Genomic DNA, 26,093 nt, shown 5'->3' on the forward strand with positions numbered 1-26,093 from the left:
GAGGGTGTTGTTGCCAACTTGCGGTCAGCTGATGCTATATCCCATGGCTGAGTCAGAAGGAGGAGGAAGCACAAAACTCTACTCAGAAAGAGGGAATTCTCAAAGAGTGATATCTAATTTCCTAGGTGTGAATTCCCACATCCAGAAAAAAACACCAAGTAGGTAGGACTTTCAGATTTTGAGACTCCCTCATTGTAGCTATTTCTCTCTAAAGAAGTCCCAAGATCTTCCTCCTTGCCTCGGTTCAGATCTTAGCTTTCTACTTGCTAACACTAAGATCTTAGGCAACTGATCCAATCCTCTCGGATCCTTTGTTTTCTTATCCATATACCTCCTCTAGGGTGCTTGTGAGAATTTAAATAACATAAAGCCTCAAAACTGCTCAGAAGAGTACTTGGCACCTATGAGTAAGTCCTTCCCTGTGAGTTCAGCCTCCCAAGGCTTGAAGACGGATATGGCAACCAGACTAACTGGACCAGTTTTTGAGGCTTGGGTTGAATCGTTGACAAACCACAGAGTCAGTATAGTTATGCGTAGGGTGATCAACTGTCCCAGTTTGTCCAGGACTGAGGGGTTTCCTGGGATATGGGACTTTGATTGCTAAAATGGGGACAGTCCCAGGAAATCAGGACGGTTTGTCACCCTACTCTTGTGATTAAGAGTGGGGCCTCTGGACCCAGTCCATCTAGGTTCCAATCTTAGTTTTGCCGTTACCATATGCATAAACATGAACAAGGTACCCAACCCTCCATACTTCAGTTTCTTCATCTGTAACATAAAGACTAAAATAATAGTACTAACCTCGTAAAGTCGTTATGAAGATTAAATAAGTTAGTATACATAATTTAGCTCTTTTTAGTAGTAGAAGATACCAAACTTTCTTTGTCTTGACCCACCTAACTCTTAAGTTCCTTAGATAATCCTTAAAAAAATAACTTGTTGAAAGGAATCAAATTAATTGCTACTTGTGTACTTACACACTCTCTGTCTTCACAATGGATCTGAGGTGGAGTGAATCTCTTCTCTCGGTGACCCTGGCACCGTGGGCTTGCCCTGTCCTCATATCGTGGCACTGTGTAGCTTGGTCTTTTGCATCATTGGGTATTTGGGTTAGAACGTGGCTTATGACTCAGAACTTTTCTACTCCCCCTGAAGGGAGCAGGGTTCAGCACTGGGAGTCAGGACACTGGGCTCATGAGTTCGACCTTGGCCACAGCCTTCCCTCTCTGGATCTCAGCTTCCTAATCCTTTAAATAAGGGGGTTGAATGGCATGACTCCCAAGGTCCTTTGGATTTGAGTGAAGACATTGCAGGGATACATTTTCTTCTTTTCCCTTTCTTTCTCTAGCTCAGGAAACAGAGAAGGGAGAAGCAGACAACAGCAGTCTCCTTGCATGTCCCAAGATGTCTCCCCATCCTAAGGAGGGGAATTCTGAAGCCTTACACAAAGGCTAGTGTAGGCTCTGCCCCTCTAATTATGGCCCATTAAGGCCCCAGATCCCTCCTGTCTGCAGAATGTTCTATTTAACATTCTCCCTGGCGGTGCCATCGCCAAGGACGCAAGCCATTGCACTCATTTCTGTTGATGTTTATGTTGAGAAAGTAGATAATCCTCACTGCAGTGACAAGTTGATTGAAGCAAGTAAAAACCGAATAGGGTTTAGAATTCTAATTGCTGACAGATTCATAATGGTGTGTGAGCCTGGTGTCTGCCTGGCTGCCCTGCTGTTCAGAACAAAGTGTGAAGTTAAAGAGTATATTGTTTCTGGTATGAGATTTCTCAACCCCAGAATTGTTTCTTTTCTGAAGGGAGGTAAGGGAGAGAAATGTGGCTTTCTGAAAATGATGAAGAAAAACACCCAGAGGACTTAAGGGGAAAGAGACAATCAGGTGGGGTTTTCTAGTGAAAAGATAAGTGGAGATGGGTGTAGGGGGAAAACATCTTGAGTTCTAGTTGGATGGTGACATTGTGTCACTTGGGGCAAGTCACTTAACCTCTCTGACCTGTTAAACAGGTCTATTAGATTGAAACTGTTTGCAATTTTGTTGTCTTACAGTAGTTTTCTATTAAACATTTCTAGGAAGAATAACACACAATCAAACAAACTCAGAATAGTTTTGATTTAATATCCCCAATCCCCTGGCACTAGCTGGGAATATACATTGTCCATTGATATCTATATGTGTATGTTAAATTATACAAAGTAGATCACAAGGATTCACAAATTTCTAATATCGGCTGTCCTTGGGTTGATAAGGATGTCAGTAAGACTAGGGGTTGGGAAAAATGTATTTCAACTGTATCTGCATAGCTTTATTTCTTATATAAAATATTTGAAAGAAATATAGAAAAATATGAAGAATTATTAATTATAGGTAGTGAGAAATACAGGTGTTATAATAGTTAAGTACTTCTCCTATTTCTCTACATTAAAAAAAAAAGTTGACTAAATATTGTTGCTTCTTCAAATTCGAATATTTTGTGATTTGGTGAGGCATCCTTTTTGAACCTCAGCTTTCTCATTTATAAGATAAGAAAGTAAGTCTAGGTGATCTCCAAGATCCTTTGAATCATTAAATTCTATCTCTGGTAAGAAAATGAAAACAAGATGGCTAATTGATAGGGAAGGAAGAACCAATTTTAAGCAAGTATGCTGGAAGATTGTGTTGGGACCCTCTTAAAAGTAAAGGTGATGGTTTTGTCTTCCTTTCAACTTCCAGTAATTCTATGTAGATATATAGTTCCCAAATGCTAATTTAAACATCTAACATTTGAGAATCACCCACAGTATTTCTCTGCCTTTGCAGAAATTACCACTATGATGAAGAGGAAAGTGGTAATTATTTCAGAGGAAGAATGGGCTCTTGCAATGAAGTGTGGTTTGGGAATTAGAAGATTCAGGATTTTAGTCCTGTCTGTGGTACTCTCCATCTAGGTGACTGAGCAATTCACTTTAACCTCTCGGGGTCCTGGTTTCCTCATTTGTAAAGTGAATGAATTGGACTAGGTAATTGTAAAGGTCTCTTCTGTAAGGAAAAAGAAAGAAGCAAATATTTTACTTGATAATAAAACCACTCTGGGAGAAAGATGGAAGACAAACAGCAACAGATAGGAATGTCATAGGTAGAGTTCATAGTGATTATAGCTATTAGACTAGCTGTGATCAGTCTTTAGGTCATCTGGAAGCCAAGTATTCCACAGTTTTATTTCAAGGTGCAGTCATTCTTTCAGTCCCTTCTCTCTAGACTCTTTTTCTATCTTCTCTATAGCATGTGCACTCTGTGCTGCTTTGCTCTTGTGCTGGGCTGGGCTCCTTACTTATCTTTGTGTCCTGAACATTATTTTTCTTGATGCTCTGATTATTCTCCATGAAAACACACACACACACGTACACATATGTATATACACACATTTGAGATTTTTCAACCTCAGAAATATATATATACATATATATATATATGTATATGTGTGTGTATGTATATATATATATATATATATATATATATATATATATTTGTAGCTCATGGTCTTTGATTTCTTAACCACTTTCATTTTCAGGAGTATCCCTCCAGTGTGCACTCTGGGTAACTTCCTAAGACTTTGGTGCTGAAAATCCTTTGTGATGGATAATTTCATGTTTATAATAAATAATTCTTTTACTCACTCATCAGTTATCACTGGGTGGAGTTAAAAATGATTTTACTCTTCTTGAAACAAAATATAGAATGCTTTTTTTCATAAATAAACTTTAGTTCTGTACTCTAATTGCTATATTATTTTGTCTCTTCATATCCTTATCTCATATCAATCTGACTTCTTTAGAATCATCTCCTGGATTTATACAAGTCTTTCTCCAGTAAGATGGTGAAAAGCTTCAGGCACATTATGAGCTAATAAATTGACAGTTTCTAGATTAAAGCAAACGCAGAGACAATGATTAAAGAGCTTCTACACTAGTAAAGTGAATAATAAGCACTCAGAGATTGTCCGTGGATAAAGGATCCCTGTGGGCATATTTCAAAGTCCATTCAGTGGCCAGGGGTTGGAGAGCTCTTCTAGAAGAAGAAATACCATAAATCACTTGCTCTTCAGATTTTTTTCGAAGGAGACAGAGACTGAAGCCATGACTCAGGCTTGCCAAGATTTTAGACCTGTGGTTCCACGAAGTCTAAGAATTCTGCAGCTGAGACCGCTGAGTTATGTCTCCAGTATCAAAACCCAACTGAGCATGGAGAGTCCCCTGGCATCCTGAAGACACTAAAATAGGATGGGCCTCTACCTTTCTCTAACCGTTTTTTTTTTTGCCAGTCACGACTTCCATTCTATATTATGGACGGTGGTGCAAATTCAGGAAAAGGTACCTGTTGGCCATGCCAAACACAAAAATTGGTTAAACAAACACAATTTAACCATTATGAATATTCAATCCTTTTGTTAACTTTTAACACCTGCTTTTTCAGAGCCGTTGATTTTTCTTTAATGAGAAGTCTCACCCTGACCAGCTTAAAGTGTAATTGACAGAGAGAAAACAGAGCCTGGATTATTGTCACTGTCGATGGACCACAAAGAAGACAAAACCTGATGACAGTGACGTGTGGGGGGGAAGTTCCAGTGATATTGTATTTTCTGATCCACTGACAGTCAACACGTGGAAATCGCTCTGTCACTGGATTTCCATCACAAACCTTGGGAAAGACGACTGAGAGAGTGAGGGGAGAGGAAGAAAGATTTGGAATTATCCCCGAGAGAGATCATAAATCTTCTATAGGGGTTGATGTCTTGTAACTATTTCTTGCCTTAAGAACAGTTAAGAGTCAAATGACTACCCTGAACTATTGCTTTTCTGCTGACATCTAAGACAAATACAATATCTTGATATTAGACAAGAGAAAGAGGATTGAAAGTTACGTAGCTCATTCTTCTTATTTAAAGACAAGGAGACCAGAGAGTGAAAGCCCACGATCACACTGAGAACCAGAGCTGGAAGTTGTATTTGATTTTTTTCACTCACAGGCCCATGTTTAGTCTGAGCTTTGGAGGTAGACTGCATTGACTTTCAATTCCAGCTCCTCACCTTAAGAACTGTACACTCTTGGGCATGTTACTCAACCTCTGTGCCTCAGTTTCCTCATTTGTCAGTTACAGATAATAGTAATATCTATTTCATAGGACTGTTGTAAGGAGTAAATCGTATAATTCAGGTAAAGTGCTTAACACAATCCCAGGCACATACTAACACAATATGTATTAGCTCTTCTTCTTCTTCTTCTTCTTCTTGTTACACCATACACCTGAGGGCGTAGTGAGTCAGATATGTGATCCCTGGACAGCGAGGTATGGTAAGAAGATAAACCTGATCCGATCCCCCACTGTCATCAAAACACTTTTGAGACTCTGCATTGCCTTCCGAAATGCCTGCCTTCCATATCCTCGGGATAAGGCTCACAAGACCCTTCCTGGTTGGCATCAGCTGATATTCCCAGCCCCATCCTTGGTCATCTTCCCTCCTTATCCACGTGTCTGCTGTTCCCCTTCCCAAGGTTTGATCAGTCCCACCCTAGTTTTGTCAACAATCCATGACCTCTCTCATCTGCAGGGCTTCACATTTGTCCCCTCCACCTGACAGATGCTCCCTCTAAGCTCTTTTCCTTGTTAATTCCATGTACTCTTCGAATTGATTTGCTCCACCCAGGCAACCCCTGAACAATCTGGACTTACTTTTTTCATATCCTTCATGACACACATTTGATTTTCCTATTTCCTTGTCTATCTATCTGGCTTGACTAGATATAGACCCATAAGGTCAGGGATTATATTTTTTCCACTGTTTTAGCCCAGCTTTTAGAGTACTGTCTGCTTTGTGGTTGCTGCCCAATAAATATTTGTTGAATTGAGCAAATGATACACAGGATTCCTTTCTCCCTAGATAAAGAATCTTGCAGCCTGAACATAATGCAAGCTTTTGTTCTATTCCCAGTTGCTGGTAAATGGGAGCTTACAGGTCGGAATCAAAATCACCGAGGTAGCAGTTTCCCAAGAGGGACCCATCCGAACCTTTGACTACACATGAGCAGGGTTTAGGAAAGAACATTGCTGTGCCCTGAGAGAGGCCTGGAATATAAACAATTCAGCCATGGGAAAGAGAGGAGAATGGTGATTAGGTCTCTGTGCTAAGCGAGGCACTTGAAGATGTATGATTTGCATTGTCTCTCTGGGTAATCCTCCCTTACATTTTCTCATGATTGCCTGCAATAAGATTTCTTAATCATTTGGGGGGTTTAGAGTGTGATCCCTTGAATGTATAATTATCTCCATTATTCAAAACAAAGAAGACGCGTGCCAGTCGGAAAAAAATAAAAATGTAGCCTCCAGCAGAAAACCAAGCTCAACTCTCTCCCTCACCCCCAGATTCTCTTTTCTGTTTATTCCCAGTGCCTTCCCTTACATGAAGCATTTCACATCCCTGTTTCTGAGGGCCCTTAAATGGAAGCAGCAAAGTAAGAGTAAGTACAAGCAGTGGATGGGTACTGGGACCGAAAGGCATGTGGCATTCAGTTCAGACCAGGTTAGATGGCCAGATCTCACAGTAGAGCATGTGCTGGGCCAAAATGAATTTGCTGCACACCTACATAATTAGTTTCAGTGTTGTTTTGTCTTGTTTTTTCTTCTCTTCTCCTTAGGAAACACATTATTCACGTATGCTCCTGAACTCTTGAAACCATGGCTCTGGTTCCTACAGCCTGTTCAGTCACGGGCTTGCTGTCTGTAATCCTGGGGACAGCCCCCCTCACCTCTACTCCAGACCACTTGGTATAATAAGAAAGGATCCCACGTGGAGTTTAGATGAGTTGATTCTGGAGATGTCTCTGCCGAATACCAGGTGGGCGACCTTGAGATCTTTCTTCTCCTTCAGTTTTAATTTTCTCATCTTTAAAAGAAAGCATTGGTTTACAAAGGCTAGACAATTTTGTTTTTTTTCTGTAAAGGGCCAGATAGTGGATATTTCAGGACTTGGGGGCCCCATGATCTTTTTTGCACACGCTCTGCTCTGCTGCCGTAGCACAAAAGCAAGCCACGGCCAATAAGGGTGAGTGTGGCTGGGCTCCAGTGACACTTCATCTATGGACACTGAAATTTGAATTTCATATAATTTTTACATGTCATGAAGTATTATTCTTCTTTTTCATCACCATTTAAAAATGTAAAAACCATTCTTAACTCATGGGCCATATAAAAGCAGGCTGCAGGTCATAGTTTACCAATCACTGACCCATATCTTAGTTCGCCAAGGAGGGTCTGTAAAAGTTCAAGGGAGACGTGTGCCATGAATACACAGCAGCACACTTTGTTCCATTGATCTGGTTTGCCTTTTTGTCACAATACTTAATTTACCTTGAATTTCAAATGCAATTAAATGTGGGCGTGTGATTTTTTTTTTTTTTTATCAAAGGGAGCTTGAAAAGACTGAGGAAGTCTTTTAATTTTGATTTTGATGATCTCCAAGGCCTACACATTCATACTCTAAGAGCTCCTGGAATGGGGTTGCAGCTGATCTTCAGCTTCTAGGGTGATTCTGGGCCACTGTGGACCAAACAACATTTGTTAAATTTCATTTATTCATGGCCGTGACAGGGAGCTGAGGCATGAATAATACAAAAGAGCAGATACAAAATCATTTATACTGCATTCAGCTTTAAAATACATCATGGTTATTTTCTCCCTCTGAAGATTTACCTTCTTAATCCCTTTTGCTGATATGAAAATGAGTTTGCATTACCTGAGCTCACAGTGGATTATGGTGGAATTGGGATGCAAAGGAAAGATGTGCTAGAAATGCAATAAAAATGACACCCCGGATTAATTCTTCCTTCTCAAAGCCTCTTGACTCTCCTAGCCACTGAGCTTTTTCTTTTTCTCCAGTTTCTTCATTGCTCCCCCTCATCGGAGCCATAATATTGTCTTTCCCATTCTGACCATTCACCTTAGCCTGACTCTTGTCCTGGGACTTCCCTGATGTTTCCTGTGTGGCAACACACTCCTGCGCTTAGCTGGTTTTGAGACTAGGACCTAGAAAACACTGCATAATTTGAATAGTTGACTGACCATAAGGAACTGACTAAGAATGATGTATCAACTTCAATTACAAAACTTTTTAAAGGTACTCTGACGGTGGAGAAATGCCTTGGCTTGCACGTGAGTAGAGGTGGAATAGCCCTCCATCTGGTGATGATTTTTTCATAGTGCCCTCTTCTTCCACTTTCCAGGTTAGCAGACCAACATACGGATGCCTTCTGAGCAGACCCAGCCACCCTCTTCCTCCGCATCCTGGGCCTGCCTAGATCCCCTCGTAGGCCGTCCCTAGGATGGCCTCCTGTCCATTTGCTGACATGATCCTGCACTGGGACTCTAATAGCTGCCTGAGATTCTAAGGGCCAAAAGGAATTCTTGTGACTTACATGCATTTTAACTGGACAGGAGATAAATCAGATAGGGATACATTCTGTGATTTCACTTGGATAGGAGATTAATAAAGTAGGAGGAATAAGATACCCTGCAGGGTCATCTAAGCCTGTCTCTTAAGACCCTGCAGCAGGAGCTCCTGGATGATTGAAAGGTTGGGGATATGGGAATTCTGGATTATAAGTGCTTTTTAACCCTTCCTTCCTGGCAAGGGATCCCAAACGTTCTGTTTTCTGGAAAGCTGAATAAGATTTTTAGATATTAATTGATATTTTTACCTCCTTCCAGTTTCTTGGATCCTGGGGCTATTCTCTTTAGCCTCACGCTGTCAAGGTGAATTGTTACTGCAGAAGTACAGAAACAAGATAGGGGGAAAGGCTTGATTTTTTAGTTTCAAATTAGGCTTTTCAAAGCCCATGACAGAAATGAAAACCTTCAGAGCAAATGCGGTAGAACTTTTCAGAGTCTGGCTCTTCTAGAAATTCATAATGAAGGTTCTGGCATGGATTGGTTTTGGCCTAGAAGGAAGCCTAGAATGGTTTTCGTATCGATGGTGGCTAGATAAAAATCTGGAGATGGGGAAGAGAGATGAACAAACTAGTGAGAAGCTGAGGAAAGTTCCTGAGAAAGTGACTCCCCCCTACTCAGTGGTTAACTTGAAAGAACTGGGAGGTGAGTGGTCAAGTATTACACTTTCCCCAGGTGAGGTGATCTGAGATTAATAGCTGATCAGGAGCTTACTTCCTGTCTGGATTCTAGCAGGTTCTAGGATACTTTGTCTAACACAGAGGAGCGGCGCTGAACAAGGATTGGTGGTGCATCATGTCTGGGCAAAAAAGAACAAAGACGTACCTCAGAAGGGTCTGCAGCCTCAGAGTGGCATGGAAGGTATGGGAAATGCTCCAGGCGTCAACTTGGAGGGTTCAGAGATAGCAGCCTGTGGATCTGGAAAAATCTCATGGTCAGGAAAAATCTCATGGTCAGGAAAAAGCAAAGTCAAATAACAAACTAACAACTTTTGCCACCAGACAGAACTGGGATTTCAATTATATAAGATATCTCTATATAAAGATTTATATCTTTATATATATCTATATATAAAGATTATATACAAATGTACTGTATTACAGTTTTCTTTGTGTATCTGTGTTTTCTGTATTGGAAATACCATATGTGCTACACTTTTTAATAGCACGGGTAAAGGAAGGACAATATAATGAGTGTACGAGCTTCATGAAAGAATAAACTGAAAGGGAAATTTGAAAGCAGAATGGAAAATATAAGATGAAGGAAAGAGCTGTGGGGATCGTGTAAAGCAATGACGGAGGTAGTCAATGGTCCTGCTCTATATGTTTCATCAGAACATATGTGGGTGGCAGGTCCTAGATCTAGGGACCGGACCTTCGAGTGACAGGAATCTTTAGGGAGCATGACTCAAGCCACTTCCTATGAGGGAGTCACTTGCAGAAGATTTAATGGAATTATCTTTATCATTTTCATACATCTGAAGGGCTGGCATGGAGGCGGCATTATACTTGTGCTCTAAGGGTTAGAGTAGGACTAAAGTTATGGAAGCTCCAGGAAAAATGATTTCACAAGGTGAAGTAGCCAGTGTTGTTCAAAGATGGGATGAACTGTTCCTAGGAGCTAGTGAGTTCTTTCTAGAGGGAGTTTTCAAACAGAAATTCCAGAGCCATTTGCCAGAGAACTGTACAGAAAGGATCAAACAACAAGTTCCAGTCCAAACCTGAGATTCTAGTAGCTAATGATGGCCCTGTGAAAACATCGACAGAGACAAATTGATCTCAAAGGCTCAGCAGGATACGGGGAAGACCAAAAATGAGGACCTAACTCACGAAGTCATTTTCTGCTTGTATGCCTTTGGCAAAGTATAATGACTGGCCACATCTTCTAGCATAGACTTTCATTAGTCGGTTGGATAGGAAGATTTCAGGTTTATTCTAAATACGGAGACTTGAATATTGCCTAAATAAATACTGGATAATTTGGCAGCTAAGAGTAGTTTGAGAAGAGAGTTGTTATTCTCATTTTTTTAATAAACATACACAAGAAGAGGAAAATAATTGTTTCTAAAGGCGGTTTTAAAGGATCAGAAGCTGGGATTGAGGAAGAGGCCACAAAGCCCCATTTTACTGTGGGGTGTCATTTTTCAAATGGCTCCTAATCACATTCCCGAGCCTGTCTGGAAAGGCCAAAATATTAGTGTTCTTAGGTGCAAGGCAGTTAAGTGATTACTGTCTCGTGCCAAAATATCTTGGTTTCAGCTGAGATCGACACAGCGAAATTACAGTCTCTGTGTCCTTAAGTTGGCCTCACACTTTTCTGACAAACAAAAAGACTACAGTCACGCCACCAAGGCATGTGTAGAACTCAGGGTAGAGCTCAGAATCAGGATCTTGTCTCCTCCTTTGAGTCTGCAATTCAGACTTTAGACATTGGACAGTCATCTTTTTGTCCAGAAATTTCACATCACATCCATTCATTCAGCAAATGCTTTTTTAGTACTTCTTATGTGTCAGTCATGTTAGTCACTGCGGGGCTAGAAGATAAAGTAGGCAATGTCCTGGCCTTCAGGAGCTCACAGTGGGAGTGGAAATCCAGGAAACCAACGATAAGAATGCTCTGCTTTGCGTTACAATAGAGTCCTGGGAGCAGTTAGTGGTGGACTTCAGAGGGTTGACACAGGCCAACTTTTAGAGGTAATTAGGTTTTAGGCAAGAGGGCAAAGATGGAAGATTGTGATTGGCAGAAAGAGTAATATGTATTAATGTCTAGGGGCGTGGAAGGATAGGAAGCCTTAGTGTCTCAGGCTGGCTGGAGGAAAAGGTGGATGGATGTAGGGGATTGCGGGTTAGAGATGAGGGAAGCCAGGTGAGAAGGAACCAGATGCTAAAGGACTTTGTGAGCTAACACAAAGAGTTGGAATTACATCCTGAAAGTGATGGGAGATGTTCCTATTTTACTGGGTTGCTGAAGAACCAATGAGATAAGACATGTGAAAATGTTTTGTAGGAACATGTGTATCTAGAAATCTGTTTATATTTTCTGTCATTTCTATTTTGTGGGGAAAATCCTTGGACCATAAGAGAATATAATCAAAAGGTCATAAAAAGAGATAAGTGCAAAGCTTTCCGTGGTGGGAAAGGGCTCAGTGAGACTCAAAGCCAAGCTAAGCACACGATAGTGAGGCAAGAAGGCACCCTAATGCCTTCCAGTAGCCCAGGGATGGTATGGATGTCTCAGGGAAGCAAGCGCTTGTATACATACAGAACGTGACCCCTTGAAATTTACACTGGATGTAAAAGACTACAGACCAAGTGAATTTACTTGCTTGGCAGCCCTGGAAGAGTCTAAGAGTGCCCTGGTCCTTGAGATTTCAACTTTTAGAGGAGCATAAAGTGAAAATAAAATATTCTAAAAGAAGGTGTTGTGACAGAGAAAGAAACACTAGAATCCAGGGTCAGATACAATCGGAACCACATTTGAATCCTGGGGATCACACCCTCCCTCTTTTTGTCTTATTCTTTTAAATTTTAATGGAATTTATTGAGATATACTTAGCATTTTGACCAATATATTCACCCATGTTACCACCACCCCAGTCAGATATAGAATAGTTCCATCCACCTAAAATGTTTCCTCTTGCCACTTCGTAGGCAATCCACTTCCCTTCCAGCCTTGGGTTCCTGTCACTATGAATAGTTTTGTTTTTTCTAGGATTTCAAACAAGTGGAATCTTATGTATTATTTTTGTATGACTTCTTTCATTTAGTATATTCTTTTGAGTTTATCATGATGCTGTGTACATCAGTGACTTTTTTTCCCTTTTTATTGTGCAGTAGTTGTCCGCCACAGGGTTACACCAAAATTGTTGATCCATTAACTGTTGATGGATTGATGGATTGTTTCCAATTTTCAGCTTATTCTTTTTTTCAGTAGACTCTGTTGGCCAGGATGTCAAAGACAGGGCCCCCAGGCACAAAGTATAACTTGCTACAGTAGTCTGAAAGGAGAATTTGACAGCACCTATTAGTTTTAAAATTTCCATCCTTTTTTTTTTATTTAGCAAGTCTACTCTTTAGGATCTACTGTACAGAAATACCAATATTCACACAAGTTTGCAAGGCCATGGGTATGAAGCATATTTTTTGAATTCTCTACATTTATTCCTCTAGAATCTCCAGCCATTCCACAGTGGTTTTTGTTGTTGTTGTTTTGTTGTTGCATCCTTACCTCTTACTCCTCCCTAGTGCTAAACTTTTTTAGCTGACCTGAGGGTAATTTAGGAAGGAATGCATTTTTTTTTAACGCACCCAGTTCCCCATCCAAAAGAACTAGATATCTGTATATTCTATGTATTGATATGCGTATTCTTTTTAACATTGGAAAGTTTTTATTACCCCATAGCTGCTAACTTTGGTTTTACTTTTTCATCCTTAATTCTGAATTTGTTCAGAATGTAAGAAAGTACCCGAGGAGTTTGTTAAAGTGGCTTGTTTAAAATGGTATTTTTCTTGCAATTCTCTCTGACATCCTGGGACACCTCGTTATCTGGCTAGGTTTTAGCCAAATGCCTTTTCAGAGAGGTTGTTTTTTTCTTGAGTCATCTAATGATTTTGCCCTACTAAGTGGTCACTGTAATTATTTTTATCTTATGGTTAATGGCATTTAGTCACAAACCAAGTAAATATCTTTCAGAGAGAAAGACCAGGCAATGGCAGAGCACTGGGTCCAAGGAATTCCCTACCTATGTCTTGGCATCTCTCCAGCTGTCCACCCAAGTGCACATCACCACATCCAGAATATCTACTAGCATCTATAAAACAGTAAAGTTGAAGATAGCGTATAGCTCAATGACATGAGCCAAAGTCAGATCCTGGTGATAGGAAAGTCTAGATCTGAAATTTGATCTTTCACTTATTATACATGAGTTCATTCATTCATTCATTTATTTAAGTGTTTATAGAAGTCTCTTTTTTGTGCAAAACATTAGTCTAAATTCTGGGCCAAGAATAGGAATGGATCATCCTTTGGTTTTTAAGTATACCTATTTAATAAGAGAACTAAAATAGGCAAGTAACAACAAAAACAGTAACACTGAATCCTCACTCTGTGCCAGGCACTGTGCCAAGAATTTTACATCACTTTTATATTTAAATCTCACAGCAGGTAATGTTATTATTCCCATTTTATAGAAGAAGAACCTGATGTCCAGAGAGGTCATCCAACCAGATCAGAGTAGCGCAATGGTAAGTGACAGAGCTAGCGTTAGAACAAGGCAGTTGGACCCCCGGGCCTGTGTTTTTAACTTCCTCACTACGCTGCTCTGGAAAAGAATTTTTCCACCTCATAGGTGCCATAAAGAGCAGTTTGAAAGTGGGAGTCCTTCTGGAAGGATGGGAGGGTGTAGTCAGCAACCCGTCATGGCCTCCCTAATCGCTCACTGCTTTCCTTATGTATCACTCATAGTTTCACACTTTTTTGCTTTTGCTGCTGCTTTGACTTCAGCTTGAAATGAGCTCTCCCCCATATTCTCTGAGATTCAGGTCAAGTGGTACTGATTTCACGGCGGCCTTCTTGACATCCACAGCCAGAGTTCATTGTGTTTTCTCTGCATTCCATAGCCATAACTTGTTGCTTGCTCTGTTCTTCACTTTGCCTGATACGAGAGTTGATTTTTTTTTACCTATGTATTCTCTCTGTACCTTTCTTGAGTGCGCAATGTGAGTATTGTTCATCTTTTATGCCTAAGACTGGACATGGTAGGTATACCAGAAGTAGGCACACTTTGACCTGCCAGAATGCTAAGGGTTAAATGTAACCAAGAAGGAGTTGGATATGAAGTAGTTACATTTTCCTTAAACAATTATCATTTAGTCATCTGTCTTGAGGTCTAGTGCTTCTCCGTCTTGGCTTGTCCAGAAGAAGATTTATCTTGAATCCAGCTTTCTTCCTTCTCTCCATCACAGGAAAGAAGAGCCGAGTTGAAGTAGTTTGTGCAAAAGCAGTTGAAGTGATGAGACTCGATCATAAATATTAGAGACCAATGGGTCTCTACTGTAACTCCCCAAAAGCTCAGGAACCTCCTCATGGTCTGGTGTATAAAGATGCCTTTCTCAACAACAATCTGCTCCCATTTCGTTAAATAATAAAACCACCGAAATTTTTCTGAGTTCTGTGCTGTCAGAGAGATTCAGAGATCCCTGGATCCTGAACTAGCAAAGCTCGCGCAACCTCTCCATTTCATGGGCCTGAGTATAAACTCTTGTCATCTGTCCCCTGAATGTTCACGCACTGTCTCAGAGAGGTTAACTGATTCGTCCAAGATCACAGAGATACTTATTATGAATTTTAAAAATGAATTTCCCAAATCACATGGAGCTAAGATGAAGTTACCAGGCATTGACTATCATTTTGGAGTTTGAATCATGATCAGTTTCTCCTTTCTGTCCTATAAGAGATCTAAGAGAATATATCTGAACTTCTGAAAACACAGATGCTGTAGAAGGAAGGTTGAGTTTTATAAACTAAGGGGTTAAGACTATAAAAAAAAAAGGCATAGTTTCTAGTTTCCCTTTCACCTAAAATCCTGTTGGATCAGGCTGTGTCCCTTCCCAGCCAGAGTATTAAATTAACTGCAAGTTGCTCAGAAAGCTGTATCTATTTCAAGGTCTCAGCCCTGGCTGTGCCTTTTTTTTTTTTTTTTTTTTTCATCTGAACTGTTGGGTGGGAGAGGGGTCCCAGAGGGTGGGGAGATAGAAGGTAGAAGAGAAGGGGGGGTTATTTCAGGCCTTGTTTCTCTAAGCCTTCAACGTCTGAGCCCCAGGACAGACCTTCCTGTTGTGAAATACTGGACCAGTTGTTGCGGTCTGAAGATAAACAACATTCCAGTAGTTCCCCTAGAGGCTACCCGAGGCCTTGTGCTTTTTAACATTTCCCTGGCCCTACGATAATCCAGGAGCTGAGGATTACTGCATTACCTGCTTCGGCACACACAGCAATTTTGTGGTCTCTGTGCTCTTAAACTGGGTTATGGTAATGAGCTCAGGGTGCGATCTGGATGACTCCACTGGCTCGTTAAACCCCTGAAACACTAGTATCTTTTGTGTAGCCTTGGACGCTCAAGCTGTGCTGATTGGAGGTTTGTCAGAACAAGGGTTTTTTGCCCTGATGTGCGAGGTTTCTGTCTTCATTAATGTTTGAGGCTGAGTTAGGACTCACCGGGGTTACGTAAGGGCAAGTTTGGAAACCAGATGCAAGCCGTTAACTAAATCAACCTGGGTTCATCATGAAAGGGTTGGGCCCCACTTTGCTGTACCCAATAGAACAAACGTTTCAAATGAATTTCTCATAAGTTCTTGGTTCTTATATAGGTAGGCGTGGCTTTAAAGGGCATAAAACCACAACAAATCAAACGATAGCTTAGACTTGCCTTTCACTTTATGACTGAGGATTTGAGTGATGATTCATGGACTGTGAATGTTGACCCTGGTCCCTGGCTTAGCTCTACCTGCAAACATCATCAGGGCCAACAAATTCGAGAAACACATTCTCTCTGTTCTGGTCACTTTTTACCATTTATCAATTTCACTCGTAACCACTGTTAGAACTGTTCCCCACAACTACCTATAAGACATATAAAGGGAGTATTACTAACCTCATTTTAATGATAAGAAACTGAGGCTCAGAGAAATGAAGACTTTTCCCAAAATCTTACAGCTGCCACCATTGTATAAGTAAAACAATTTAAATTTTGTTGCCTTTTGTGCGTGTATATGTATGTGTAGTTGCTAATTCAGTAGATTTAAGATGGCTGTGACAGGCAGACATCTAAGGTGTCCCACAGTGATTTCTGACTCTTTTAATCCTTACAAAAAGAAAAAAAAAATTTCTTTGACGTAGCAACAACTTTACTATTAGGTTCTGGGTGTTGCAGTCTCGGATAGCTTGAACAAATATTCAGATTAAAATATCGAATGTGATATTTCCAATTAAAAAACAAAAGCATCATAAAACAATAGAAAAATGAATGAAAAGAAACATGACTATTTTAATCATTAACAAATAAATACAATATTATACCTTGCATCTTCTTAATAAGACTTGGCACCTGGCATGCCCAAGTTTTGAAACAATGACATAACAGTAACAAATTACAGGTAACTAAGAAAATAAATAATGAAAAGATTTATATGATCATCAATCTAAATGGTCATATATTCCTAGGATATAAAAACAGCTAAAGAGAGCAACATCTGTAATATGATAGCAGATTCACATTGTATGGAGTAGCACTTGAGGAGGAGGTTAAAAAAGAGAAATGAGTATAATCACAGTAAAAATGCCTCACAGGTGCAATGCCATATAGTTTTCCAAATTGTTTAATATAAATGATTTCTTTTAATCTTTATACAAATTCTGTGATGTAGTGAAGGAGGCAAGGTGGAGATTATTATTTCCAGTTTACAGACATGGAGACGGAGGACCAGAGATATTAAAAGTCTTGCCTAAGGTCAAAGAAGAGAAAAGGTTAATAATCAACTCTTGCCCTTAGAACTTTTCATTAGTGCTTATGCATTTATAGCTTATCATTTTGTAATAGTATGCACGTCAAAATCTCTGTGTGTTTACAAATGTATAATACAGAGTTTTGATGGCCAATAAATAGGGACATATGGGGAAAAAAGTAAGACTCCACATATTTTAAAGCAGCAATGGAGTAATTGCAAAATAATTTTACATTCCATTAAAAATCAATGAAAACTTTCCAATTAAACCAGCATTTGAATAATTCAAGAACTGTGTCACATAATCCCCTCTTTTCTTTTTTTTTTAATGTATATATATGTTTTGTGTGTTTTGTTTTTGGGGGTGAGATGTCCAGCATCTGTAAAATTTGCTTATAAAAAAGGGACTTTTCTCTTTGTATAAAAATCATTGTCAGTTAAAGATTAAACCGAATATGATTATTTATATTCTGTTTTTGAAATGTACTTTAATGTGTGATGTGCACTCATCAGACCACAAGGCACATTTTGCCAAAAAGCGTGATGAGAACGCATTCAGCACAGACAGCCAGAAGGAGGGAGGGGCACTTGGAGTTGGGGAACCAACAGCAATGGCAGCCATGACCCTGTAACATAGGGGAAAGCAGAGTATTCCTAACTCCCACTCGAAGCTGACTGCCCAGGGCCAGTAGAATCAGCAGATGTCAGAGCTTAAAGATCCTCTGGTCCATTTACAGACAGAAAAATAAAAGGACAAAGAAGGAGAGAGGCTTGCTGGTTATCAGGAAGAGCAACCATCTTCCATGATTTCCGCTCTCATTTCCCCCTCGTATTTAGAGGAATAACCTGGGATTTGGTAGTGAGAGGAACAAGCACTGAGTGCATATTACATCACTGCCATGACCTCTGGGCTCTTCCCCAACCTTTCCTGTCTTCCCCAGGGGCAAGTGGGATTGACCTTTAGCCCACTAAGCAATGCCTTGGACTGAAGCTTGGTCATACATCTCCACGATCCCCTTCTTGGTTAGCTAGGGTCTGTCATTATGATGTGAGGGAAAATGCAATGTGCTACGACTCAGAAGTTCTGTTTCTGTACTTTCCACCTGTAAAATCTGAGACCAGTTCCTTAACTTTACAGGGCTTCCGTGTTTTCATCCCTTCCATGGAGTTTAACAGTTCCCTCCATGACACCTTCCCACATTTTTATGAGGATTAAATAAGACGGAGGGTATTAACATTTGTAAACCCTGAAGGACAACATAGGTGTTAATTAACACCATCTATTCCCAAGGAGAGTGTAGAATAATGCTTAGAAGCTCAGGATCTACAATTAAACAAAGTTTGTTCACATGTTGCTGTTGCCTCTGAGAAGCTGTTTAAATTCAGACATGTTGTGTCTCTTTGCTAGATCTCAGTTTCCTCATTCTGTAAAGGCATCCTCCCCTCAGTGGATGACTCTGAGGGTTAAATTAGGTAATGCCACGGTGGCTGACACACAGTAAATAATCGGCACGTGTTTCTATTACTACGACACCACACCTACAAACTGTGGCTGCTGTGATTCCCAAACTCTGCAAGAGAAAGTCTTTCTGGAAATCCACACTAGAATTTCTTACACTGAAGCAATTGCCCGGGTGCTCTTTTGAGCTAGTCCTTAACTATCCTTGGGAATTTCATTGTTCCCAAGTTTTAAAAGGCAGCTATTTTTATAGTGGGTAGTAGGAGTGAAAAAAATCAAAAGGATTTTTTCTTTCCCATGTTTTCTTTTGTTTGTTTGGTTTTTTTTGCGGTGCGCGGACCTCTCATTGTTGTGGCCTCTCCCGTTGCGGAGCACAGGCTCCGGACGTGCACGCTCAGTGGCCATGGCTCATGGGCCCGGCCCCTCTGCGGCATGTGGGAATCCTCCCGGATCGGGGCACGAACCTGTGTCCCCTGCATCAGCAGGCTGACTCTCAACCACTGCGCCACCAGGGAAGCCCCACCCCCACCCCATGTTTTCTTACTTCTGTATTACCTCTAAATTTTTCTGGGAGGATAGTGAAGCTTGGTCGGGGGGTGATGGCAGTATATGAGGAAAGGGAACAAAAAACAGATTAAGGAGTTACCAGACTGGCAATCTAGTCCTAGGTCTGCTTTTAAGTCATAGTGTGAGCTATCACCTCAGGCGTCTCTTCTAAGAATTCCAGTTTCCCAGTGGTGAAATGGGGAGGGTAAGATTAGACTTCCTCAGTGTGGTAAATAGTCATGGTAAAGCATCTAACACAGTTTCTGGTACAGGATTAGTACTAAATACATAGTCATTTTCTCCCACTTTCCTTTTTAAGGAATTTCTAGTTCTGATATTCTATAATTTTAGAAATGTGTCTTTCGGCAAAGTGAGACCCCTCTGTCTTAGATATGTTGAGGTATTTAACATAAGGCAGAACCTAGTGGAAAAAGTCCCAGGAAATCAGGAGATGGTTTCCTGGTCTGAGAAACTCTTCCCTAGCCCACCTCTAAGACTGTTTCTTTAATGATAATTTTGGGATTTCCTTATGGTTGACACTATTGGGTATAAAGCAGTACGTACTTTGAGTCATTCTCTCCAAAGTGGTGATCGGTCTCTTGGTGCCAATCCATACACAGTGAACCACCAAAGTCCTTTAGAAGCCAATGTTTGTTAAAGGAGGAGGGACTGTACCGAGCCAAGCCCTGCAGACCACACAGAGAATTGGACTTAGAAGCCCCACCTAATAAATTTCTCTCATTGGCTCTAATAACCAGTCAGCTTCACTACAAAGCTGTTATCTAAGAGAGCTGAAAAAGGATCTTAAGTATGCTCTCTAATCAAGCTCCTCATTTTATAGGAGGGGGAAAGAAGGATGAGAGAATACAAGTGACTGTTCAGGGATCAAAGATCAGTAGAAGAGGTAACACTGAAAGCTAGATCTCTTGACCCCCAGCTACAACACCACCGATGCCCGAAAATAATGTCAAGGGATAGAGAATACTTTTTTCTTCGTGTTGAACTGAACTGAACGTCCACCAAAATTTCCAAATTTCCTCTAGACACTCAAGTTCCATAACTTAATGGACAATGTTCTGTATTCTTTAAACGAAAGACACTGCAGAGGCTATTTAAAATGGCCTGGAGGCTGAGCCGGCTGCCCTTGCATGGGGCCAATTTCTGGTCAGATACCACTTACTAAATGGAATCTCAATGCACGGATTCTAGGGTTTTGTCCTCTGGGTTTAGTTGGTTTGTTGGCCCAGCTGTTGGATGTTCAGGCTGTGTGGTCCCTTGCCTCTGTTGCCCCTCTGGGGAGACTTGTGCTTGCTAATGTCAGGGCATGGGTCCTGCAGAACCCAGAGAGACAACGTGTGTGAGGTCACAGGGAGGCCTGTTGCCTGGGGTGATGGGTTTAAGGAGAATCCTGAGGAAGCTGAGCAGTCAGGCAAATAGAGCAGAGGTTGTCAATCTTGAGCATCGGAATCACCCAGAAGGTTGGTTAAAACACAGATTTGGGGCCCTACCCCCCAATTCTCTGATTCAGTACATCTGAATGGGTCCCCAAAATTGCATTTCTATCCATGTCTTTAGTGATGCTCACACTACTGGTCTGGAGACCACACTGAAGTCCACTGGCCTACAGCATAATGAGTTAATGCACACAGTTGATATCCAACCACACACAGCTGATGTCCAGTAATTTGAATGGCATATAAAGAATTCTAGAAGCTCTCTCTGTAATGGGCTCCCTGGGTAAGGACTTCAGCTTTTTCCTTTGGGTCAACTTGGGTCTTTAATGATCTGGCTAGCATTTAGGAAGGCATTTGATATTCTGGTTTTAATGTAAACACTTCCCACCTGTCCCAAGTATGTGTATCCCTTTCCAAGAGCTCCGACATTTCTGACATTGGCGGAACCCTAATCTCCCGTCTCCTCCCTTCTCGCGCTCTCCCTCTCTCCTGGCCAGCATCTGTTCTTTTCCCAGCTGTGGCTGCTTCATTCTGTCTGCCTCTTTCTCCTCTTGTCCCCAGCTTCTCACTGGCCCCTCCTCCACACTCGGATCAAAATACTCTGTTTTTATTTATTTACTCTACAGCTGTCAGTGTTGTGTCTGGGTCACTGCAGTGTAACTTGCAGGGAAATGCGATCCTGAAGAGTCCTTAAAACTTCAGCTACTTGTAGTCACTAATGTACCCACACTCAATAACACAGATACCTTCCTTGGTCCCTGGATTGCTCTGAAAATGGCTGGCTTAGGCCTGTGTGTCAGGGTGACCCCAGGAGGAATGAAGCTAACAGTCCTTGGAATTTACACTCAACCATTTAAAGGTATTGAACAATTCTGAGTATTTAAAACTTTAGCACTAGTAAAGGAGATGAAATTGTTCAGTGGAAAGAGCTCTAAATTAGGAGTCCGGAAACTACAATCCTAATTCCAGCTCTCCTACTAATAAGCTGAGTGACCTTGAACAATGAGCTCTCCCTCTCTCTTTCTCTCTCTTTTCTCTCTCTCTCTCTTTCTCTCTCTCTTTCTCATCCTTAAATTGAAAATAGTACACTTGGTAACTTCCTGCCCTCAGTGAGTCTAAGTAATAAAAATGTGAAGACTCCCTTGAATGTTGGATTTCTCTATGGTGATTCCACATACTGTGCATAGCGATCCCAGGTCGGGTTCTAGGGGGTTTCCAATCTTTCACTGGGGTAACTGCAAAATGAGAAAGTTGTGGGTTTTGAGGCAAAGAGACTAGGACAATGAGAGCATTATAAGTTAATAAATCAACCAGCGAGGATTTATTCAGCAAGTAATATGTCTAAAGGAGATTTGAGAGAGGCAACCTGGCAGGCATTTATTAAGGCACTGAACTGGACCAGATATAGGAAAGGTAATAGATATGAAAGAAAAATCAATGTGATGCAGAATGAAAGTGACCAGATTCTATGAGTCTGTGCTGTCTTCTGTCTTTCATATCCGTGCTCTGAGCTAAACCAACCTGAAGGGTGAAAGGCACAGAGTCATGCAGATAGCAGTGGGGAAATGACCTAATGGATGAAATGAATAACGAATACTGCCTGGTAAAATTTTTCATTCAGTTGCACTGATTTCTTGCATTAGTAGGTAACCTTTCTGGGAAGTGGTTACTGTCATATAGTTTAAAGAAAAAAAATCCTTCTTAATGCCCAAAGTGCAACACCGTGTGAACTTAATTTATTTTCTCTTCTTTAGTGCCTTAATTTTTTTTGTTGTTACTAAGTGGTGACCACCAAAAAGCATGAAAAATTGCATTAAATAATAATTCATCTGTTAGAGCCAATTACAATTACAGCACACAATCACACCCTTTTTTCCATTTGATAGATACAATCCCCCTATAAGGTGGCCAAGTGATAACTGTTATTCTCCTTCTTCAAATTTGGGATCTGGGATCAGAGAGGATCATGGACTTTGTTCACATGGATAATGAGTGTGGTAATGTCACCAAAACACAGAACTTAATTTTCATTAATTAATTTAAGAACATTTAATATGTCTTAGAAATAGGATTTACCTGGGCTTATGAAGGTAGGCATGTTTCCTGTCCTCAAAGGCGATTCAGGGGGGAAGGCCAAGTGTGTGAAAGAGTGGGTGCAACCATGAGTTCCAGGTGATGTGATGACAGTACTATGTCAAGGAGGGGCGTAAAGCTGGAAGCTTCAGGAAAGGAAGTCACACGGTTTACTCTCAATCTCTAAGTTATAAAAGGTTCCTGTCTGACAAACATTTAGACTTCATTTTATTATAACTCTATGCCTTAACATCAAACAATTCAATATGTACAGTGCATATGAATAAGAATTTATGTAGAATAAATGCCTTCTAGAAATATTGACTGTGATGCCCGTTTCTGTAAAACAAATACAATTGATCACTTAAATTATAAATCAAACATAGTTTCATGATGATAAACATCTCAGAATATGATTTGGAAGATATTTTGCTGAAAAAAGAGTAAGGAAATGGCCAGTTCCAGGCATTCTGTGCAATGTTAAGCTATTGGACCATGGCAAGCCGGTAACCTTTCCTTCATAGGACTTGTGCTACATTGCAGAAACTTTTTAATTTAAGAATTTCCCCGACATTTTAGTCTTTCTCCTGCCTTCACTTCTTACCCTTCATTTTATATTTTCCATGTTGGTAAATTCTCACCCTAAAAACTCCTCTGTGAATAGCGGCCATTGCAGTAGGGGGTTTACTTATTTTTTATATTAGTTTTCAAGTCTTTGACTCCTTTCAGAACTAAACATGTATATTTATTATTATACAGCACTAGGGCATAACCTCACAAAGACAATATAGAGTATAGTTGTTTGTAAAATAAATCAATATGCCTGGTTAACATTTCCTCATTAATTGTTTCCAATGTAAGACATGCTCTGAACTTTACATGATGAAAGAATCTTTCACTGAACATATGCGCTAAATTCTTTTAATAAATACTTATTGGGCAAGAACAGCTATGCTGGGTGAACTAGTGGAGCTCTCAGAGGAGCTTTAAGAATGATTTAGTTAAATACCTTTATTTTAGAGAAGATCAGTAAATACCATAACTCACCCAACAATTCCGAGGCAGAGATGGCACTAAAATATTGCACTGTTGATTTCTGTCCTAAGAGGCTATTTTCTGTAACTGAGTTAAGGTCAATAGTATTTTCAAGCAGGTAATTTTCCCAGGCCCAACCATTTCACCACAACCTTAATTTAATCATAAGTTCTTGAGAGACTTCTAGTGCACCAGATGTTGTACCAAAGTTTGCTGAAGCTATTTGGGACCAGTGATTCTTGGAAATTTCAATCGGATATTTGCAGAGTTCCTAAGCAATTAATTGACAGTAGTATTCTATAGTGCAAAGATCCCTGGTCTGTTAATCAGTGAAGAATCGTACCAATAATTTTTGGGGAGCCCTTAAGCAAGTCCCTTGATTTCTCTAGATCTTCATTTTTCTTTAGTAAAATTATGAGACTGGTTCAAAGATCTCATTTTTTTCTTGCATTCTGACTCTATAACTCAAATTTGGCTATTGTATAGATAGGATGATAATGACTAGATGAGTCCCATTATCTTAAAGCGTATTTCATGTCTTGCAAATTTTAATTGGTGTCTCATTGTTCATTAAGTACTTTAAGTACTTTATATAGAATTTTAGTTTTGTTTAATTTTTAACAGGTATATATATATATTCATCAGTGTATGGGGATTTTGGATTTTGTTTATCCAAAGGTAACTATCCTGTGAAAGAAAATGGCTATAGAAACATAGTCTCTTTCATGGGAAGCCAGTCCACTTAAAACTAACTGTAAATAGACCATTAACACCTCTATACTTTTATTTATGAAACTGAGAGAAGTTTAGCCTTGGGTAAAGTCAGCTCAGCACACAGTGAGAGGAATGTGGTGGCCTGCACCTCATTGGAGAACAGACTAAAAATTCTTAAGCGGCCCTCAGTTGGAATGGATTGCTTCATGAATTCTTTCCATATCTAATTCTCATGATTCTGCAATAACTCTACTTCCTGAACGTAAAAATAGGCTGTTAGCACGGCAGTGAAATGGTGACTCCCTTCCACCCTAGGAAGGAAGGGTCTCTTTTAGGTGAGTAACCACAAAGGTGGACAGGTCCAATTCCCAACCAGATTCACATTTTTTTCAACTCAAGTGAAATACCACTATCTGTTTTTTATTTTTACAATAAAAAACTAAATTTTGAGGGCCTGATATGACTGAGAATACTGAGCTATAGTGGACACATTCTTGGAAATGAAAGGTACTCTAAAAATACAGATATCATTGACCTGGCATCAGTAGGCTCTCACTACATCCCTTCATTCCCCTCCCCCAACCCCTGCAGTCTATCTTCAGTAAAAGTGCATCCAAATATAAAGTATATGGGTCGTGTCCCATTCCATGGGATCTTGAAATGTCTGGACTTAAAACGGGATAAAGCTAAAGCTGTGTTTGAAGTGTCCTAAACTAGGGCACCAAGAGCAGCTGCTCTTATTTCCAGCTGGATCCCTCAGCCTGACAGGGCAGAAGAGCAACAGCTACCTTGACAAATTCTCATTTCCAGGCATTTGGAGATTCAGCTGTGAAGATTGCTCAAGGCAAAAAGCTGACAAGTCCAAAGCAAAACAAAACAAAACAGAAAACAAGAATCAGAATAAAAACAACAAAAATTATTCCATCCTTTTTAAAGGAAATAATCCATTTAAAATGTGAATCAAACACATACACTATTTAGATTGACAGATTTTTATAGCGTTCTGTAACTCTGCTGCTTCTGATGTTTGTAGTTATTCATATTCATGATGAGGAGATAGGCATTCGAAACTTTTCAGGTAGATTTTGAAGACTACATTCAGAAAATGAGATGTACCTGTGTAGAGGCTTGATCTATAGAACCAGGCTTAAAGTAATGAGGAATGACTTATAGTTACAGAAAAATTCATCATTTGCTTTATTATTACTACTTGCCAGTTATTGGGCTTCGACCTTATATCAGGAATTGTATTAAAATCTTTGTTTATGCCCTTTCATTTTTACCACGAGCCTATGAAATAAAGAATGGTAAGTGTCATTTTATAAATGTGGGAAGCGAAGCTCAGAGGAATTAAATTGACCAAGTTTACACAACTAGATAGGGGTAGATCAAGGATTCAAACTCAATCAGACCCTACTACAAGCCTGTCTTTAAAAATACTATGTTGAGTGGCAGGAAAAAAAATGGAAATTATAACCGATATCTTTCTTCCTTAACCCTGGTACTCCCTTTAATGCCATGATGCTACCCAGCCAAACTAGGTAAATCTAAATGCATTAATTGAGGAAAGAGGTGGCAGAGCTGTAATTTTGGCTTTTGAGCTTTAAAAGTATAGCTCTTGAGCAGGGGCAGAGACCAGCTGATTTTATACTCACCCCATATCGTCTTCCTCCTATAGCACACAGCTCATTGTTATTTTCCAGCCTCCTTTGCAGTTAGGTGTTGCCATGGAATACGAATGGAAGTGATGTGCACCATATCCAGGCTGGGAGCATTAAAAAAACAAATACCTCTACATGGGATAATCCATGTTCCTTTTCTTT

The 26,093-nt window shown here is 40.2% G+C and overlaps 1 long non-coding RNA gene across 3 annotated transcripts; it reads right to left on the reverse strand.

The window, feature by feature from the left end:
* Window positions 1-3,535: 3,535 nt before the first annotated feature.
* LOC125964495 (uncharacterized) lies at window positions 3,536-26,093 on the reverse strand. 3 transcript variants are annotated; one of them, XR_007477560.1, is made up of 5 exons: window positions 25,926-26,093; window positions 22,525-22,667; window positions 19,559-19,680; window positions 9,314-9,406; window positions 3,536-6,929 (listed from the first exon to the last, which is right to left on the reverse strand). It is a non-coding gene; the product is annotated as an uncharacterized LOC125964495 (long non-coding RNA). The 3 variants fall into 3 exon arrangements; XR_007477561.1 differs by lacking the exon at window positions 19,559-19,680; XR_007477559.1 differs by lacking the exons at window positions 3,536-6,929; window positions 9,314-9,406; window positions 19,559-19,680 and adding an exon at window positions 21,740-21,969.

This window comes from Orcinus orca, chromosome 5 (assembly GCF_937001465.1).
Source record: "Orcinus orca chromosome 5, mOrcOrc1.1, whole genome shotgun sequence".
NCBI lineage: Eukaryota > Metazoa > Chordata > Mammalia > Artiodactyla > Delphinidae > Orcinus > Orcinus orca.